This window comes from Macrotis lagotis, chromosome 1 (genome assembly GCF_037893015.1).
Source record: "Macrotis lagotis isolate mMagLag1 chromosome 1, bilby.v1.9.chrom.fasta, whole genome shotgun sequence".
Taxonomy (NCBI): Eukaryota; Metazoa; Chordata; class Mammalia; order Peramelemorphia; family Peramelidae; genus Macrotis; species Macrotis lagotis.
Genome location: NC_133658.1, coordinates 823,770,416 through 823,792,346, shown reverse-complemented (window position 1 = coordinate 823,792,346; position 21,931 = coordinate 823,770,416). Strand labels below are relative to the sequence as shown.

Below are 21,931 nucleotides of genomic sequence, written 5' to 3'. Positions count from 1 at the left end.
ACAGCTGAGTAAAGAACTGAAGTAGAGAGAGAGAGAGAGAGAGAGAGAGAGAGAGAGAGAAAGAGAGAGAGAGAGAGAGAGAGAGACCATGCAGTAGACTTTTTGATTTTTATTTGGTTCATTAGTTGGTTTTTGCTGAGCAATGGGGTTAAGTGACTTGCCCCAAGGTCACACAGCTAAGTATTAAGTGCCTGAGGCTGGATTTGAACTCAGATCCTCCTGACTCCAGGGCCGGTGCTCTATCCACTGTGCCACCTAGCTGCCCCATCCAGTAGGTTTTGAAATAATTCAGGTGTGAGGTTATGAGGACTTGGACCAGGGTAGTGACAGAGTCAGAGAACAAAAGGAAAGGTCTTCATCTTCAGCCAGAATCTACCTCCCCTGTTAACTTTGACCTTATGCTCCTAGATCAGCACTTTGTAGCTATAGAGAGTAGATCAGATACTTCTTCAACAAGACAACTCTTCAGCTATTTGGAGAGAAGAGTCCTGGCTCCCCTCTCCTCTTCTCTAGGTTAAAGCACAACTCGTTTCTCCTGCCCTCTAGCAGCAGAACTACCCCGAGCACACTTCGCCTCAGGAAAAGTTTTTGTCAGTGTGACAGAGCTGTTTCTAGCCGAAGGTGAGGAGGTCACTGTTTGAAACAGCCAGTGGGCTCATGGATATTACACAATACCCACCCACTTGATTGATTAGTAAGCTCAAACAAAACTTATGAGCGTGACCATTTTACAAAGAGCAGACGCTATTTGTAGTGAAAAGAATTTTCCTTCCCTATAATCAAATGTAGCTACAGCTGTTAATGGTTCCAAATGGCATTAAGGAATTCTTTCCTGTTGATATTTCATCAGAAAAAAAAACTAGTTTCCCCAACAGTAAAGTCAAATATTTATACCATTTCTGTGTAGGTGTAGATTTTCTGTTCAACAGAAAAGTGAGATAAATGAGCAATGATTTACATTAAACATAAACCTATCTAAAGAAGTAGAACCTACTTTCAAATTAAATTCCTACTCTCAATTTCAAATTCAAACATTTATGAAGCACCAACTGTATACAAGGTGAAAGGCAATGTTGCTTGCCTTGGAGTAAGAAAGACTTGTTCAAACCCTGCCTCTGCCACATTGACCTTGCTGTGTGAGCAAGGTCAAGACATTCCACTTCTCACTGTCCCCTCACAATTGCTATGATGATTAGTTAAAGAACAACTGCGGAATTGGTAAAAGATGTTTATGATCTGGGAGTTTTCTACACTAATGTAATCAGGTCGGTAGATGGAGGGGCAAGGTAGAGACAAAGGGGCAAATCAGTTCCTACCCTCCAGAAGCTTACAGCAGCTAGGGGAATATATAATCATGGACAAGTAAATACAAGATAATTTAAAGATAGAAAAAAAAACATTGGCAGTTATGGAGGTCAAGAAAGACAAAGGAGAAAATATTGTGAATCAAGCTCTGCAAAACCTCATCTTTCAAACCCAATTCTAAAGATTTCTTTAAAATCCCTAAAGGATCTAAGATGATTCAATTCACAAATATACATTAAGAATTTATATGCCTCTAGAGCATTGTAAAATTAACAATAATAATAGTTATCATTTATATATCATTTTACATGTTATTTAATCCTCATAATGACCTTATGAGGTTTGTGCTATTATAATTCCCATTTTACAAATGAAGAAACTGAGGCTAAGAGAATTTAAGTGACTTTCCATACAATTAGAGTCTGAGTTAGAATTTGAACTTAAGTTTTCCTTTTTCCAGATCCAGTCTCAATATATTATACCACCTAGCTGTACCGGAGGCTGGGCAACAAATAAAGTATAGATAAGATACAGCCTCATACCATCATGGAGATGATTAGGGGCTTAGTGCAACGAGCTCTGAAATTAGATTACTGAAGACTTGATTGTAAATCCCACTTCTAAATATTTCCCTGCTGCATGTCCTCGGGCCAGGTACTAAATCGCTCAAAGTCATTTGTGATCTGCAAAATAGAAATAATTACTCTAGATTAGAAGACCTACCTCAAAGGGTCATCATGAGAACTATTCTCTGCAAAGCTTAAAATACTTTACAAATATGAGTTATTATAAGACCCATGCAGATTAACCAGGAATGTTGTAGGGGGAGTAGAAGATTTTTCGATGAGTTTGTTTGGGGTTTTTTTTGTCAAGGGAATTAGAGAGGGGTGAAACTAAGCACCATGTGAAGTCTCTTTCACTTAAATAGAAATTCAATCAAATCAGTTGAGTCGTTCAACCAGAGGTTCAGATATTCCTATGAAGGTGTGATCTCACTGGTGTGGATGTACCCTACAATTAATCTATCCAGCAATGACTATTTGCAATGCAATTTATTTCTTTATAATACATAGTATAATATTTAGTAATATTTACTATAATAAATTGCAATATTTACCACTTACTATATATTGGAGGTCACAAGTCATCCAGCCTGCCCATTGTTCCAAATGTGAGATCCTTAACCACACATTGCTGGAGGATGCCCTGAATCATCTCATTTGTCACATTCTCAGCCAGGGGAAGCTGCATCTTAAACTCTATCTTTAACTTTGATCAGAAGGTCTTTGTCTCCCTGAAAGGCATTCCAGGCACCAGTGAATAGGTGGGGGAAACATTTGGAGAGGCAGAAGAATCATCATCCCCTTACAGCTGCTCAAAATTATGTGTGGAAAGAGACCTTCCCCATGGCAGCAGCTGATCTGTCTTTGTTATTCCTGCTAAAGTATTTCTTCAGAGCAGTGGCATCACTGAGAAGGCGTGTCTTTTAATAGGAGCAGAAATAATGAGAGAGAACTCTAAATATACATTAAAAACAACATCCTGGGCTTGTTTTTATTAGACTAGCTCCTTGGGGTTTAGTCAACATCTACCGTTATGTGGGTATATCATATGTGTTGCAAGCATGAGATATATATGTAAGTTGACGAATATTGAGAGCTTGGCCTAGCAGATGGGAGGTCAGTCTTAGAGGCAAGAATACCTGGGTTCAAGCCCTGCTCTGACCCTTGACTGCTCTGTGACCATGGATAAGGTGTTTTACCTCTCAGTGCTCCAGTAATAAAATTAAAGATCAAGTTACTCCCCTGTGTTGTTGGAGGGACTTTCTACACTGATATTTCCCTCAAATTGATAAAATTACAAAGCCAGATCAAAAAAGAACATGATATATATAGAAATATAGATATATAGAGAGATACACACACACATATTATATAGGATGAATGGATAGCTAGATTGCACAGTAGATAAGAGTGCTGATTTTTGGGAGTCTTGGAAGACCTGAGTTTAAATCCAATCTCAGATACTTACTTGTTAGACAAGTAACTAAATTTTCTGTCTCAGTTTCCTCAATCATAAAATGGAAATGATTATAGCAAATAATAACACCTACATCACTGGATTGTTGGGTCTTCCCCAGAAAGAGATTTATAATGTATACAGAAAATGAAAGCTACTCTTTGCAATAAGAAAGGTTATATACATACATATAAGAAAAGTTATATCTTAATTCATGAAATAGCTCATTTAACCTATGGGGCAGACAGTATATGCATTACATTAGTCCCATCATTTGAAGCTCAGAGAAAACTAGCCCTGGGTCATCCAGCAAGCATGTGTCTTCACCAACACCATTATCATCAATATTAGATGGGATTTATGTAGTATTCATGTACATGTGAACTTTCTCTGGGCACAAGTAAAGGAAACACTAGTTTTCTATGAATTCACACTCTAAGACAAACCAGTTTTGACCTAAGTGTTGAGGAAGATACAGAGAATTATTCCAAAAGTGGCAGGAATTCAATTACTAATGGCAGACAGATGAATAAATTAATAAATAAATAGATAGTCTTGTGTTTGTGTCTCCATGGAGGGGAAGATGAATTTTTCAGTCACATCCTATTTATCCAGATAGGGTACATAGGTTTATTTTTCAATCTGAGATATCTGGGACAAAGGACTTTTTTTAATTTTATTTTTTGCAAGCCAATAGAGTTAAGTGACTTGCCCAGGGTCACACAGCTAGGTCATTATTAAGTCTGAGGTCACATTGGAACTCAGATCCTCCTGACTCCAGGGCTGGTGCTCCATCCACTGTGTCACCTAGCTTCCCCTAAAGAACTCTTTTATCTTAAGGGCTGTTTCCCTCCCTCCACTTCACAAGCCATTCAGTTTGCTTTCCCTTACCTTTGCTTGGTGCCCCCCTACCCCTTCCTACAACACAAGGGTTCCTTTGTTTATCTCCAGCTATCACAACCCAGGTTGTTGTCAGGTAGGTGGACAGCCTTGTTGCCAATTAGAACAGGCAACAGCTGTAGGTTCATACAGATTATACAGTGAGCAAAGTTCTCAAGTGGCAAGTACATCAAAGGAGTAGGGACAAGAGGCATCTGACCAGCTGTCTCTATTACTCTGACCCTGCCTATCCTTAACCTTCCCAAAGCAGCAAGGTCTCAGATGACACACAGGTGCAGAAGACTGGGTCTGGAAGGACCATGGGTCATTCTAAGTCATCTTGGTGTGGGAACAAACCATAGATTATCCCTCTGGTTAATCTGCACCACCACCCCTACCTCTTCATATACTCATGCAGCTGGTCTGGGGCTCTGGCAACCATGCCCTGAGAACATGATGAACTTGTTCAGACATTTAGACACTGATTTTGAAAGTAGTTTTTACTTCCTTAGACAGATTGGTGTTGAACAGACATCACAAACCATTTATTTGCTTACAGATTTAAACACACACACACACACACACACACACACACAGACACACAGACACACACACACACACATACACACAGACACACACACACACACACACACACACACACACACACACACACACACACACCAGAATCCTAATCTAGGCCCAAGGGGCTCTTCATCCTCTGCCTCTCCACTAAGGGCCATCTCTGCTCTGGACCCATGATGTCTAGGTTCAATCCAAGAGTACCTGGCCTCTACTGAGAAAAGTTAGACTCCTTTTCTCCACTCTTTGACTCATCCTGGCATCCATGGAAAAATTACTTAAAGCTGACCTACCTCCGATATCTCCTCAAATTGAAAAGTAGAAAGGTACTCAACATACAATAAGAATCAAGGTATAGGACAGCTACTTACTACCTACACACACAATGCCAAGGTTTTGATCCCAGAAGAATAAAAGGATGATGATGCCTTAAATAGAATTAGGCAATACTGGAAGAGAAGAAATTGTGTGGGAAAAGATAATGAATTCAATTATTCTAACCCAAACTCTTTATCTGCTTCTCTCTTCTTCTGAAGTATGTACATGTGAAATTTCTCTGGGCACAATTAAAGGAAACATTAGATTTCTATGAATTCATACTCTAAGGCAAACTTAGGTTTGGACCTAAGTGTTGAGGAAGATACAGAGAATTATTCCAAAAGTGACAGGAACTCAATTACTAAATGGCAGACAGATGAATAAATGAATAAATAATTTATGTTTGTGTCTCCATGGAGGGGAAGATGAATTTTCAGTCACATCCTATGATAAAAATAGGGTACATAGTATTTCATCATCTAAAAGGGTGGGAATCACTGATTTACAGCAATAAGAGTAATACAGGTGGAATATCACTCTACTAAAGTAATAAAATAACATGAACAGGACAACAAACAGAAGTAGAGGCAGAAGAGTCTACCTAGAGTCTTGAAGCAAAGGATAACAAATATTTTAATATCTGTAAACAAAAAAATACCATTAGCAATAACTATAGAAAAATAACAAAATATTGAAATTTTTATTTAAAAGGTAAAATAATTCACATTTCCATAGCACATTAAGGCTTCTAAAGCACTTTCCTTACAACAACCCTATGAATTAAATACCACAAGTAGTATCAATCCCTTTTGATGGATAAGGAAACTAAGATTCAGAGAAGTTAAGTTACTTGTTCATGTCACATAACTGGTAAAGGTCAGTCCTAGAATTCAAATTTAGATCTCCATGAATCTACATTCTCTCTTCTTTCCACTATGCCTTGCTACAGTAGAGAATTAGTGTATGTAAAGTGCCTCTTTTTTTGTGCAGTCCCTCTTTTTCTCTTCTTTCCTTCATGACCAAAAAATATTCTTTTTGAGAATAAATGTGTAAAAGACATGGTAATGTCAGGAAAAGATTTTATTTCCCAGAATTCTATGGGTGAAGGGCACATGGCAGAGAATACCAGGCTGAGATGGCTGAGAAAGAAAAATAGGAAGAGGGAGAAGGAAGGGAGAAATATCCTCAAAAAGATGGCAGGTAGCATCTATCATTGAGGCAGAAAGCAGCAAGGTCTCCTAAGAGTTGCCTAAGGGTCTATCTACAGTGATTGATCTAAGCTGTCAGCTTTCCACCTTCCTTTAATGTGGTGAAGCCACTTTTTTTTTGCATTGCCCATGTGATTCCTTGCTTCTTTTCTTTCTCACTACCTTGATCATTGATGTACCCTGAGGGTCTGACCCTCCCAACAAATTTTTTTCCTTCTTTTTTTGGAAGTGGTCATTCTTGACCTCTTTGCCTCATCTCTCCCTTGCTTAATCTTAATGATTGAATGGGCATTGCCTCAGTCAAACTGCAAAAATAGGAAAAACCTATTCAAGGTCTCCCACTGCATCCACAGCCATCTCCAATTGTCTTGATTCATATCTGTTCACTGGACCCAGATGGCTCCAGAGGAAAAGGTAAGGCTGTTGACTTAGCACAGCATCCCTCATTTATATCTAATTCATGTGTGTGTCATGGCATCACCCACATGACGTTATGATTTTCTTCGGTAATAAAGGACAAACAACAACATGTGGTAGAATGCCCTGGCTCTAGAAGAACTCTGGTAGGTCTTTGAATTAGACCTTGATCAACAGATGGATCTCCTGACTGAGATATTCTACTCATTCGCCCACAAAGCCAAGTTAATTCCACTTAAGCATAATCTTGATCTCCTTCCCATTTGCATTCCTGAGATATAGAAACTTGACTGAGCAACAACAGAGACACAAGAAAAAATGAACTAAAGTTCTAGAAGGAAGATATTTTTTCAGAGGATTAGAGTTTAAGTGCGGAGCTCTGTCAAGTAGAGGACAGAACTTGGTCAAATGAAGAAGCCACCAAATATAGTTTTATGTAGCAATCTGTAGAAATTAAACTCAAAAAAATTCATATTTAAAAATAGGATGGTCTGGGTCCCAGGGAACAAATAGCTCATGGAAAACATATTAATGCTTCTATATCACATTATAGACCAAGTAGCATAAAAAGACTGCAACAATGGAAGACTAGGTAACAAAGAAATTATGAGCCCATGTGCAACAAATTATTCTGGTAGACATATAGGACCCACATCTAACAGGTTAAAGCCTGGGCTGCAGAAACCCTAGGCAGCTGATGCTGTAGGGATTTCTTTAGATAGATCTGGAATTCTCAGTTCCAGGTCTTCAAGGGAAATGTAATTTTCACCTCTATAAGGAGGATTAGGAGGACTGTGGCTGGTACCTCACTCCTTCGCTTTCCTATCTTCAAGAAGGATATTGGGCTAGAATTTCACTCTAGGGGAATGATGCTTTTAGCTGAGGAGGGAAGGAAAGAAAGAAAGGGCAAGGGGAGGTGAATGGTTCAGAATAAAAATCATTTTCCCTGATCACTCCAAAGGGGAAGAAAGCAATTAAATTATTCTCAGTCAGCTTAGTTCCCTCCTAACAAATGCTTACTACACTAAAGACAATCATAGAGTAAGCTAGTCTTTTTTATCAAAGCATGGAGTAAATTTTTAAAAAAGCAAAAAAAAAAATTGCAGATTCATTTTGAACAATGAATAATAATAGTTTTTAGATAGGATCTTTATGCCCCAAGCACTATACTAAGTATTTTATAAATATTAATTCTTTGATCCTTATAGCCACCAATAGGCACTATTATTATCACCATTTTACAGTTGAGGAAACTGAGGCAAACAAAGGTTAATTGACTCAACCAGGGTCATCCAGATAGTAAGTATCTGAGGCCAGATTCAAACACAGGTTTTCTTAACTTCAGACCAGACATTCTACCTATTACACTTTCAGCTGTTTCTATACACAAGGTTTATCTCCAGTTGAACTGATCCATATCTGGCCACTGGACCCACATGGCTCCTGAGGAGAAAGTGAGGTTGGTGACTTAGTATTGCACCCCTCACTCAAATTCAATTCATGGATATTTCATGGTATCAGCTCCCAATGTGGTGGTTTTCTTTGAACATGAAGGACAAACATCATTGTTCAAGAATACACAAGAAGAGGGGGCGGCTAGGTGGTGTAGTGGATAAAGCATCAGCCTTAGAGTCAGGAGTACCTGGATTCAAATCTGGTCTTGGACACTTAATAATTACCTGGCTGTGTGAGGAGTACCTGGGTTCAAATCTGGTCTCAGACACTTAATAATTACCTAGCTGTGTGGCCTTGGGCAAGCCACTTAACCCCATTGCCTTGCAAAAAAAAAAACCCTAAAAAAAAAAAAAGAAAAAAAGAATACATAAGAAGAAAGGAAGTCTACAATACAGAAGCAAGATGAAATCTCCACTCAGCCAAGCATAGGATCTCTTGAAAGGGTTCTAGACAGTAGGCATCAAAAGATGCCTTTTAGAGAGAAGAGAGCAGAGATTTCCCTACATTATCTGCCCTTCTGAGGAGGGTTCTCACGGTCTATTCAGAGTATTCAACATTCATAACTTGCCTCTAGCCTAGTCTCTTGTCTTTTTTTTTGCTTCTTTCTTTCTTCTTCTGAAGTATTTCCACTAATCAGGATTCTTTCATCCATATGCAAGCTTTCAGTCAATTAGGAATCATGTCCTACATATATCCTAGTGTCACTTGACATGGATTTATTTAACCCCATGTGGAGTTGGGTGGGATGTTACAATAAGACTTAAGACTTAGGGCTAAAAGGACCTTTAAGAACATCTTTTTCTAATTTATAGGTAAATTAAGACACAAAAAGATGATTTGTTTGAGGTCTCATAGGTGGTAAGTGACTGCAAAGATTTATATCCTAGTCCTCTATCTCCAATTTCATCATTCTTTTCACCAAGAAGGCAGAGCAGCCTAGTGGATAGAATACAGGGCTTACATAAAAAAAGAACTAAAATTTAAATCCTGTCTCAGATATTTAACAAAGGAAGGATCAAATATTCAACTGATGCAAAAATAAAATTTTACTAAAATTTACTTTAATTTCTTCTGTCTATACAAATGAACTTTAAATATAAAAAATTACAAGGAGATATTATAATTTTACTTTGAATTTAAAATTTTCATCCTAGATCTTTATTTTCTTTGCCTTTTGGATTAAAAAAAAAAGGAACTATATCAATTGACAGAGTTTGTCCCTTAGAGGAATTCTTAAGTTCCAGTCTTTTAAGGGTTGTGTGTCTTGAGCAAGTAATTTTACCTCTCTGGGAACATCACTTAGAATCCTGATAAGCATTTCTATAATAATTACCTCCTGGGTGGTTATAGGACTTAAATGAGACACTAATAGTGGCTATTCCTTGAGAAGCATGTTAGCACATGCAGTGCTAGAAGGGATTGGATCCCTGGAGTGAAACCCCTTTCAGGAACATACTTGCCTTGGCCCTATCCAGTAGATCCCTTGGAAAAAGACATGCTTAACTGGGAACCTCTGTCTGGGCAACATGTTTTACTGCTACCTTCCCCCATCCCCCACCTCGTTATGGGCTATGTCAAAGATTTGCCACTAAACCACAAGAACCATCCACTTAGTGGACTTTAGAGAGAAAAACAACTTTTATTCTCTGTCCCCTTTTTTTCCTATCCTCTAAATATGTGACTATAAGAGTCAGGAGGTCTTCTGAGAGGCTTTAACCTCCCCAGTGGGGCCTACATGTGGCCATAAACATAGGTCTGTGTTCTTTGTTTTGTTGAGTTTTTTTCTTCCCTGCTTTTAGGTGAAAGTGTGTTGGAATAGCTATAATCTTGTGACCTTTAAAAGTTTGGGAGACCGGATCACCACAAGTCTAGTGACTGGGGTCAAGTTCAGAGTTTGCTACAAGTTTGGGGTGCCTGGAAAGTCCTGAAGAATGAGAACTAAGCATCAAAACTGTCTGGTATTGGCTAAAAAATAGAGTGGTGGACCAGTGGAATAGACTAGGTGCAATAGCAGGAAACGATTATAGTAATCTGTTGTTTGATAAACACAAAGAGTCCAGCTATTGAAATAAAAACTCCCTCTTCGATAAAAACTGCTGGGAAAATTGGAAGTTGGTAGTATGGAAGAAACAGATTAGACCAACACCACACACCCTATACCAAGATAAGATCAAAATAGATACAGGATTTAGACATAAAAAACAATATTATCAGCAAATGAGAAGATCAAGGACTAGATTACCTGTCAGATCTATGGAAAGGGAAGCAGGTTATGACCAAGGAAGAGATGGAGAACATCACTAAAAACAAACTAGATGATTTTGATTTCATTAAATTAAAAAGCTTTTGCACATAGAGTGGCTAGGTGGCGCAGTGGATAAAGCACTGGCCGTGGAGTCAGGAGTACCTGGGTTCAAGTCGTTCAAGTCCGATCTCAGACATTTAATAATTACCTAGCTGTGTGGCCTTGGGCCACTTAACCCCATTTGCCTTACAAAAAAAAAACCTAAAAAAAAAAAAGCTTTTGCACAGATAAACCACTCTAACTAAGATCAAAAGAAATGTAGTAAATTGGGAAACAATCTTTACAACTAATGATTCTGACAAAGGACTCATTTCTAAAAATACAGCAAACTGAGTCAAATTTTTCTTTAAAAAAAAAGTCATTTCCCCAATTGACAAATGGTCAAAGGATATGCAAAAGCAATTTACAGATGAGGAGATCAAAGCAATCCATAGACATGTGAAAAATTGCTCTAAATCATTACTTATTAGAGAAATGTAAATTAAAGCTTCTCTGAGGTACCACCTCACACTTCTCAGACTGACCAATAATATGACCAGAAAGGACAATGATCATTGTTGAAAGGGTTGTGGGAAATCTAGGTCACTCTTACATTGTTGGTGGAGCTGTGAACTTATCCAACCTTTCTGGAGAGCAGTTTTGAACTATGCCCAAAGGGCAACAAAAATGTGCATACCCTTTGATCCAGCAATACCACTACTGGGCCTATACCCTAAAGAGATGATGAAAAAGGGTAAAAACATCAGTTGTACAAAAATATTCACAGCAGCCCTGTTTGTGGTAGCAAAGAATTGGAAATTAAGTAAATGTCCTTCAATTGGGGAACACTATTGTTCTATTAGAAACCAGGAGGGATGGGAATTCAGGGAAGTCTAGAGGGATTTGCATGAACTGATGCTGAGTGAGATGGGCAGAACCAGAAAAACATTGTACACCCTAACAGCAACATGGGGGTAATGATCCATCAGTGCAACAATCAGGGACAATTTGGGGCTGTCTGCAATGGAGAATACCATCTGTATCCAGAGAAAGAAATGTGGAGTTTGAACAAAGACCAAGGACTATTACCTTTAATTTAGGGAAAAAACTGATATCTTATTGTCTGATCTTGCTATCTCTTATACTTTATGTTTCTTCCTTAAGGATATGTTTTCTCTCTCATCACATTCAATTTGGATCAATGTATACCATGGAAACAATGTAAAAGACTGGCAAATTGCCTTCTGTGGGGGGTGGGGGGAAGGGAAGTAAGATTAGAGGAAAAATTATAAAACTCAAAATAAATAAAATCTTTAAGTAAAAAAAAGAAGAATGAGAACTAAGTTATTTTAAAGGCATTCCCTATTCATTTGATCTGTTCTTTCTTTTGTTGATGAGTCTTTAAAGAGCTTCCCTTAGGAAATGCTTTGGCTTCATCTCAAAAGTTTTGATATATTATATCAATGTTAGAACATTTTTTAAAATAAATTCTTGCTAACTCTTTTGATCACCTATTCCTTTCTAATAAATCATTCCTTTAATAATACATCTAGCTTTTTACCAGAAATCAACATCAAACTTCCTGGCCTATTGTTTGAAGTATCTACCATCTTTGAAGATACTAATCTGGGCCCTCTTCTCTATCTATACACTATGTTGGTGAGTTAATCAACTGCCATGGATTCAATTATCATCTCTCAGCAAATTACTATAAAATGAGATGGAGAAGAAAATGGAAAACCACTCTAGTATTATTGCCAAGAAAAATCCCAAAATGAGGTCACAAAGATTCAGATATGACTAATTGACTAAATAAAAACAAACAAAATATATGCAGTTGTTTGTTTGTTGTCTCCCCCAATAGAATGTGAGCTCCATGAGAGAAAAAAAAAACATATTTTGGTGGCACAGTGGAGTCAGGAAGATTTATCTTCTTGAATTCAAATCTGGACTCAGACACTAGCTGTATGACTCTAGGCAAAGCATCTAACCCTATTTGCCTCAGTTTCCTTATCTGTAAAATGAGCTGGAGAAGGAAATGTCAGCATCTCCACCAAGAAGACCCCAGATGGGGTTACCAAGAGATGAATATGACTGAACAATAGCTAGGAGAAAGTATAAATACTTCCAAAGCCTTTTATCCATAAACTGAGGAAGCATTTTCACATATAGCCTCCTTAGAAAGAATGGACTTAAATTTAGAATATAATTCTGGTAAGTTACACATATAGTATAAATTTGGACAAAGTCAATTCACAACTCCTGGACCTGAAGGACCTAGAAGTTCTTTATCTCATTACACAGCTCACCTGGAGTCTAACATCTCTGCTGAGTAGATTGCTTGGCTGGGCTACCAGGGAAAGGAGAGATAGTCATATTCCTCACCAATCATCCCTACTTCTATCCCCCAATATAAACTCCTTGATATTAAAGACAATATTCCCTTTTTCTCCCTGAATCCTCAATCCCTAGCATGATGCCCAACACAGAGTAGGCACTTAATAAATGTTTGTTGATTTGAATTGACTGACATTCTGTAACTTAATAACTACTTAAAAATCAATGAAAAAATGCCATTTGGGAACAATCCCAGGGAAACAGGCTGTTGGGCAGGGAGGCTAAACTGTACAATTCTGGTATTGGCTCTGACTCAGATTTTATTTACAGTCTTGGTTAAGTATTAATTAATTTTCTCCTTGCCTTGATTTCCTCATAAGTAAATTATGGTTAATAATACTTACCTCACCTTGAGTATTACTTAGTGGTTGCAATGTGCTTTGAGGCCCACAGATGAAAGGCCTTATCCAAAGCATAATACTATTAGTATATTATTGTTACCATTTTTAATGTTTATGGTAGATGAAGTGATAGAATTCCTAAGAAAAGTTTTTAAGTGGTTAGCTCTTTCTTCTTCCTCTGTTACCCTTTTATTTTTATAAAAGTAGCAACATCTTTTTTGAGGTTTGCTGTCAAAAGCTAAAAAAATAAAATGGTAAGCTAACCACCATATCCTAAAAAATCTCCTCACTCCTAGGTTGCTTTGATCTGATCCTAATCATGTGTGTGTGTGTATGTGTGTGTGTGTGTGTGTGTGTGACATGGATCCCTCTGATGAGGCCTATAAACTCCTTCTGAGAATAATGTTTTTAAATGTTTTGTTTTAGTTTGCTTTTTGTTTGTTTTTGCAAGGCAATGGGGTTAAGTGACTTGCCTAAGGTCACACAGCTAGGTAAATTATTAAGTGTCTAAGGTTGGATTTGAACTCAGGTCCTCTGACTCTTTCCACTCTGCCACCTAACTGCCCATTAAATGGTTAAAATAAAATATAGAGTTATAGAAGAAATAAATTGTACTGAAGTGCAATTGTTAAAATAATTAAGAAGCAAATTTTAGAGTAAATAAAAAACCTACTTATATGAATATATGAAAAGTGGGAAAGGTGATGGATTATAGGGAAAAGACCTAGGTTTGAACCTAATATCTGTTACTTTCTACTGCTGTGATCATGAGCAAGTCACTTCAACTCTGATCAACACTTTGAGGACTAGCTATGAATCCTTTGATATGATGTCCTGAGGTACTATCCCATAATAGCATTTTCAAGTATTCTTTTAGGTAAACAGCTCCAAAATGGATTTAGAATAGAAGAGGAACAGGGAAAGAAGAAACAGACCAATTATTATTGAAAAACTATTGCTCACCTAAAGACTGGAATATCTTTTCAATAATTCAGATAGAAAATATCATATTTCTTGAATGTCTGCTCTGCATCTAGTACCCTGCTAAGTACTGTGGGAGATTCAAAACATCTATAATATATGAATTCTGCTCCAAAGGAATTTTTAATCTGGGGACACTGACCTAAATACATAAAATAATTACATGCTAATCTGTGTGTCATCAACTACAGAAGAGTTCAGAGAAAGGAAAATTCAGTGAGAACTAAAATAGTCAGAGAAGATTTCATGAAGAAGGTAAAAATTAATGTATACCTTGAAGGTAGGATGAGATTTGGATAGGTTGAGATTACACCGACTCCTGGAATGAGAGAAAAAAAATGAAAGCTGTGTTTTGGAAAAAAAAACAGTAAGGACCCTGACTTAGTTGGAGAATTAATTAATTAAAATTAATTTAAGCTTAAGATTAATCTTCTAGGAGTATTCAAGATGGATTAGAAAAGGGAGATAGATTGGAATCAGGACAACTATGTAATAAATCAGGTAAGACACTAAAGAACTAAGCCAGTGTGATGGCATTGGGAATGAAGAAAACTGCTAAATCTAAGATATTTCAAAAGGAAAGATCATAACTTTTATAAGTGGTTGGATATCAAGAACAAAGAAAAGGAGAAAGTAAATCTGTGTTCCAGGTAAAATAAGGTAGCACTTCTGATAGAAACTGGAAAGTTGAGAAGGTTAGGGGAAAAGATAGTAAATTTTCGTATCTCACACCTGTTGATTTTGATTGGTTGGTTCTTGTCCTTTGGTTATTGAAGAAGACCAAAATGACATCACTACGTTTGAGACAAATTACAGTGTGTCCGACTATGGCTAATCAGACCAATACGAGCCCTACCACAGGTTAGGCACAAATAGTTCATGTAAACTCCTGAGGTGGGTTCTATATCTTCCTCATAGAGTGCAGCACCCTCACTGATAAGGGAACTCCATGATGGGCAGTCCTGTGCCAGTGTTTCCCATGCTATGCAATCAATTCAAAAGTTCTTCAATGAGACCTTCAGGGTGTCTCAGTATCCCTTCTTCTGATCTCCCTTGCCCCATGAGCATTTGCCCTGTGTGACATATGATTTTCCACATGTGATATGTGATTCTCCATTAAATAGTTTTTTTTGACAAGTGTATGTCTAGCATTCTAACAATGTGTCCATTCCATCATGGTTACACTCTCTGTAGTAATGTTGGAATGCTAGGCAGTTTAGCTTCAGAAAGGACGCCATGTCTGCTATCTTCTCCTGCCAGCTGATTTTCAGAATCTTCCTAAGACAATTTAAATGGAAGTGATCCAGTTTCCTGACATGGTACTGGTAGACTCTCCAGGTTTCACAGGCATATAGCAATGAGGTCAGCACAACAACTCTGTAGACCTTCAGTTTGGTAGTCAGTCTAATATCTTTTCTCTCCACACTTTCTTTCAGAGCCTCCCAAATACTGAGCTAGCTCTGACAATGTGTGTATCAACCTCACTGTCAATGTGTTTCTCCTTGGAAAGGATACTGCCAAGGTAAGTGAACTTGTCCACAGTACTCAGAACTTCTCCATTTGCTGTAATTGATGGTTCCACATATGGATGGTGTGGTATTGACTGATGGAGCATCTGTGGTTTTTTTTAGGTTTTTGCAAGGCAAATTGGGTTAAGTGGCTTGCCCAAGGCCACACAGCTAGGTAATTATTAAGTGTCTGAGACCAGATTTGAACCCAGGTACTCCTGACTCCAAGGCCAGTGCTTTATCCACTACGCCACCTAGCCGCCCCCATCTGTGTTTTCTTGAAGTTAATTGTTAGACCAAAATGAGCACAAGCAGCAGAGAATCGATCAATATTTATTGCATCTCAGCCTCAGAGGCTGCATTGAGGCACAATCATCCACAGACAGAAGATCATTCACACAACACTCCCTCCACTTGTGGTCTTGTGTAGCCTTTTCAAGTTGAAGAATTTGCCATCAGTGCAGTAGCTGACCTTGAGGTCATGTTCATCCTCAATGAAGGTGTTTGATAACATGACTAAAAATATCATTTCAAAAAGTATGGGAGGAAGGACACATCCTTGTTTCACTCCACTGGTGACTGGGAACTCTTTAGAACATCGTCCACTATCCAGAACCCAGGCAAGCATGCCATCATGGAACTGAGATACAGTACTGATGAACATCACCAGGCAACTAAATGTTGACATAATTTTCCATAAACCCTCATGACTGATAGTATCAAAGGCCTTGGTGAGGTCTACAGCTCTCTGATCTCGACCTGGCATTTCTCCTGGAGTTGTCAAGGGAGCAAACACCATATTGACTCTTTCTCAACCCTTTCTAGAGCTACACTGGCTCTCAGGAAGGTGACCATCTTCCAGGAGAAGGATCAGCCTCTTGAGAAGGACACTGACAAGAATCTTACCAGCAATGACTAAAAGAGAAATACCCCTGCGATTGTCACAGGACAATCTATTCCCTTTTACCTTTATAGAGATGGACAATGGAGCCATCCTTGCATTCTTGGGGGAAAACCTCTTTATGCCTTATGACCTGAAAAATTTCAGTCAGTTTTTAGAGGAACCATGGATCCTCCACCTTATAGATCTCAGCTAGAATAGAACATCCACCAGGTACTTTGCCACTTGTAAGGAGTCTAATGACATTCAAAACGTCTTCTTCAGTTGGAACTTCAGCTAGGGACTGAATGACTTCAACTTGAGGTAAATGGACAGTGGCTTCTATATTGATTGATGAAGGTGTGTTAAGAACACTATGGAAGTGTTCAGTCCATCTCTCAAGGATCATGTCCCTATCATCAATCAATGTGGATTCATCAGCACTTTGATGTGTTGGAGGAAACCAAAGCTATTGAGATAGATTAAGCATGAAATCAAGAGTCTAAAAACTGTAGAGGAAAACATGGGAAAGGCCTCTAGAGAGAACAAGAAAAATAAATTTTGACACCCCTCACCAAAACAATTTTACTTTCCCCCAAGACTTAAATACTCAATTTTTCTTTAGACGTTCCCAATTTTCTAATCATTTGGAGACAAAGCAAGCTAGATGATTTGTCATTGAGAATCCCCTACAAAATAAACCCAAGTCCAAGAGGGTCCAGAGTTGTTTGAATTATGAGCTTCAGAAATAATACTAATTCTCAGAACGGTCACTGGAATGATGTGATTGTCTATCTCACTCTGTGCTTTTGATTCCCTTTCTACAGGTAAAGGGGTTGGGCACTCACCAGATCTGATCAGAACCAGGACAGAAATCTAGGCATTAGACATGATAACCAATGTCAGTGAAAATCTATCTTAGGTAGTAGGGCAGAATAGTGTGAGACTATAACCATATTGCTGCTTTCTTGCCCAGTCAAGTGTAGGGATGAAATAAGAAAAGGACCATACAAGTCAGTACCTATTTCTACCTGTCAAAACCTCAGTGATAATGAACAAGAAAAGAGGGCATGTATACTAAATGAGGAATTGAATAACTCAATGGATTTGAAGGTGAGAATGAATGACAAGGCATGAACAAATATGCTTAGAAAGTTCAAAAAGTCTTAATTTAGCATTACCCACTACTGATAGGGAATGAGTTCCTTATAGTATTTAGAGCTAAAAGGACCTTTAGAGAACAGTTAACCCAACATTCTCATTTTATAAATTAGTTCAATAACCTCATTTTACAAATAACTCCAGAAAAAGGAAATGACTTGCTCCTTGATAGTAAATATGAACCCAGATCTTTTGTTGTCTAATCTAATGCGCTTTCTACTATGTTTGACCCTGAGTTTTTAAATACAATCAACCTTCTGTTATATGCATGTGCTTATCCATAATGAGAAAGAAGAAAAGGAAAAATATATACAGATTGCCATCATCAATATGTGATCAGGAAAATGAAATTAATTTTAATTTTATCCAAATATATTCCAATGCCAAAAGAAATGACATACACACACACACACACACACACACACACACTCTTTGGGTTATCCAAATCATTGTTAGTCAGTCAATTATCATTCATTAAGCATTTACTCTGTAACAGCCACTGTCCTAAGGACTGAGGATACAAACAAACTTCACCTAAAGAGCTTGTAGTCTATCTCCATTTGCATACTCGATTGAGCATTGACTGTAATGATAAAACCTCTAGCCCTGAGTGTCATTGAGAGTAATGATGCACATACATCCTCCCCCATCATATGGAAGATTTGGTGGAGCAGTAGTTGGAGGGTTAGGATTTCAAATAAAAGGTAGATATAATTTTCTATAATGCTTTTTTGTACATTTGTTGATTGACTTGGTCATTATAGATACTCTCCTAAACCTTCTGATAGGTCTGTGACAGCAAATCAGTTTTCAAAAAACTTGTCTAGGAAATATTATTAAACTCAGTTAAGAATTGAATGTTGGCAAAGGATAGAGCTTAATAGGAAATCAGGTAACTAATCAAGTTGGGGAAATTCTTTGTTTCTCAGATGTTTTAAAAATAATAAAATACTTCTAAGAAATATCTAACTAAAAACATTTGCCTCCTTTCTGAATTCACATATTTGAAATAGAAACTGATTTTCTTCCCCTGGTGGATGTTTCAGAATTAGAGCATAACATTCCTGACCTGTGGGCATAGTTCTCAGGGTCAAAAATGGCAGGAAAACCTATAATTGTAATTAAAGGCTTGGGGAGAGGGAAGAGAGAAGAGAGTTTGGAGGACATTCCCCTTAGATAGATAGATAGATAGATAGATAGATAGATAGATAGATAGATAGATAGATAGATAGAAAACCTTAGAAATACTCTTGACCATATTTTTCTTCTAACAAAAAAGATCACAATTCATTTTTTAAAAAATAAGAATAACTTGAGATTGTTGATTTTTTTTGCATAGGTTACAAGTCTCAGATGTACTGAAAGAAAAAATTTTCAGGCTATGTTTGCTACTTCAGGAAAGTTTGAAGTTTGAAATGATTTATCTAGTGATACAAATACTCATTGTGTTTGTGTGGGATCTTTCCTCAAGGGGGTTCTCAATGGTGTAAAGATGTTTCTTTGACTCTGAAACTATCCTCTGTGAACCAGAAAAAAATCAGGACCCTCCAGACAAACTACAAAACTGGGTAGGTTGTCTCCAGTTTAAGTGTGTGCCCTTCCATCTCCTTTCCAATAGTAATTTCCAACCTCCTGGTGATCCTTTTCTTATCCTTTAAACCCCACTCCAGAGCATTGAATTGAATGCTGGGCATTAAGTCACAAAAATATTAATTCAAATCTGGCCTCAGACATTAGACCAGCTGCTGTATGAGCCCTAAACTCTTTCTGCCTCAAGTTTCCTCAATTGTGAAATGATGGTAATACCAGCATCTACCTCCTGGGATTGTTGTGAGGATCAAATGAGATAACATTTGTAAAGTTCCTGGCACATGGTAGTCCCTTAATAAGTGTTTATTCCCTCCTTCCCTAGGGGTCTATGTCCTTCCTGCACTCCCCTATCTAGGTCTACCTGGCATATCATGGCTCCCTCCATATTTATCAAATTTTTATTGCTTCAGTGCTAGACTCTGTTGTCGAAGAAAAAAGTAAAATGATCAAATTACTTCATGCTACTGGGTAAAATACTGATAGCCTAGCTTAGGACATGAGCCCTCCTAGGGGGATTTACTTTTGAAATATCAAGTTAAATCAAGTCAATAAGGAGGTCCTGAGTTCAAATTTGACCTCAGACACTTAATACTTACTGGTTATGTGACCTTGAACAAATCACTTAACCCCATTGCTGAGCAAAAAACAAAACAAACAAGCAAACAAACAAACAAAAAAAAGAGTTACTGCCTCCCCTATATTGTAATGAGCTGTGGAGAGTTAAAAAAAAGAACAAAGCAGTCAGTGACTAAAAGGAACTCACATTCTACTTCTGGAGATACATACAAAAAATTACTTGCATACATGATATATAGGAGGTCAATTAGAAGTAAAATCAGTTGGTCAATAAACATTTAGTATACATAAAGACTCTTTATGGAGCGTGTCATCCAAAGAGGGAACCAAAGGAGGAGAGAATGCTTCCAATTTGTGAATTCCAGGGCTAATGTGAACTTCCAGGATTCTGGAGACAAGATGGAGAATGAATCTCTAATGGAAGTTCTATTTTTGAATGGGTTGCCTTCTCAGCATTCCCCCAATCACACATATAAATGACTACCTACCTCTCCAATGCATAAAATTGATCCCAAACACAGCTTTCTGTTAGAGGTAGAGGGAGATGATGGCAATCCAACTTGTAACTCCCCAAAGGTGACATTTAGGCATCTGTGGAAGCTAAAAAGGAAGCAAGATTTCCTAAATAACTGTAGGTTACAAGTTTGTTTGTCTGGTATGTCCAATTGTCCTCATGCTATAGTAAGGATTGAAATAAAATATTTTGAAAATTCCCCTGGTTAGGATTTACATGTTTGTCAATTTATGAATATATATATGAATTTTCCATTATTTCTTATCCTTTCTCTGAACATAAAGTACTCAGAAAACTTTTTATTTTTACAATTCATTCTTTGTCTAGTAAATAGCCTGGAGGGCAAGTCTGTAACTGTGAGGATGTATAAGTATGCCTGAATTGAAAAAGACTTAGTGAGTCAGTCCTTCCTATTCATACAATAGGGTGGGTCCGTCATCACAAGGAGATGCCAATCCTATCACATAAATTTCATTTAGATGGCCTCTGGTGAACTGACTCATTTTGTCACATATGGATTGATGTGCATGCAACAGAGGATGGTACTTTAGAGAACCCTAGAATGTTAGAAATGGAAGGGCACTTAGAACATTGCCTCCTTTTAAATATGGTCCAGATTGGTTCAGCAACTTGCCCAAGTAGCAGAGTAAGTGTTCTTTCTATTTCTTCAGAGAGTCCATTCAGCAGCAGTAGGGATTTGGGGAAGGATCAGAAAAAAGGAGGTAAGAGTCCAGAATTCTTGATGTCCTTGGAAATCCAATCTCATGTTTATCTTATCTGATCCATTGCCAGCTGAAAGTTCTCCATCAGGTATGTCTAACCAATGCCCCATTTCCCACTCAACCAAAACTAAGCATGACTGAAATAAGCCAGAGGGTCTTTTAGCTGATTTGATTACTCACTTATTAGTTGATTTTAGAAAATTCCCCTTTCTGCAATAGAACATACAGGTTCAAACCAGACATGTCACTGGAAAAGGGATTAGGGCAGGGCCTCCATTTTATTAGATTTTTAAAAACTCCTACTCACACCCAAAGGAGCTGTTCTATAATTCTCTAAATTCAATATGTTTATATGTAAATAAACAGGCTAAGCATCCAGACTTAGGGAAAAGATCACTGACTATAGACTTAGAGTTGGAAGGCCCCTTTGAGATTCGAGGTTACCTTTCCTCATTTTTTCAGATGAGAAAACTGAAGCCCAGAGGGATTTGAAATCGTCTTTTTAAGTACTATACTTTCTTTCTACTGTCTAAAGACAAATGTCCTACATTTTGATCCCACTTCTACCACTGACTTTTTCTTAATTTTTTAAAATGAGAGGGATTGGAGTCTTGGATTGCTAAAGTCCCTACCAATTATTTCCTAAGAGGTCCTAAATTGGGTTTTTTCATAAGGACAAGTAACTGCTGGCACTGTTGTCACCCTAAGTTTCATGCTGCTCACTATCTCCCAGGGCCAAAGTCAGCATGACTCACTATCTCCCAGAGTCCAGTCAAATCACTCAACTACAATGCCTT

At 37.7% G+C, this 21,931-nt stretch overlaps 1 protein-coding gene across 1 annotated transcript in view; it reads left to right on the top strand.

The window, feature by feature from the left end:
- The window catches only part of RCBTB2 (RCC1 and BTB domain containing protein 2), a 162,970-nt gene that overhangs the window by 34,803 nt on the left and 106,236 nt on the right, over window positions 1-21,931 (top strand). Inside the window, exon 2 of the mRNA XM_074217124.1 lies at window positions 15,620-15,705. The gene's annotated coding sequence lies outside the window, so the exon portion shown is untranslated. The remainder of the gene's footprint in view (window positions 1-15,619; window positions 15,706-21,931) is intronic.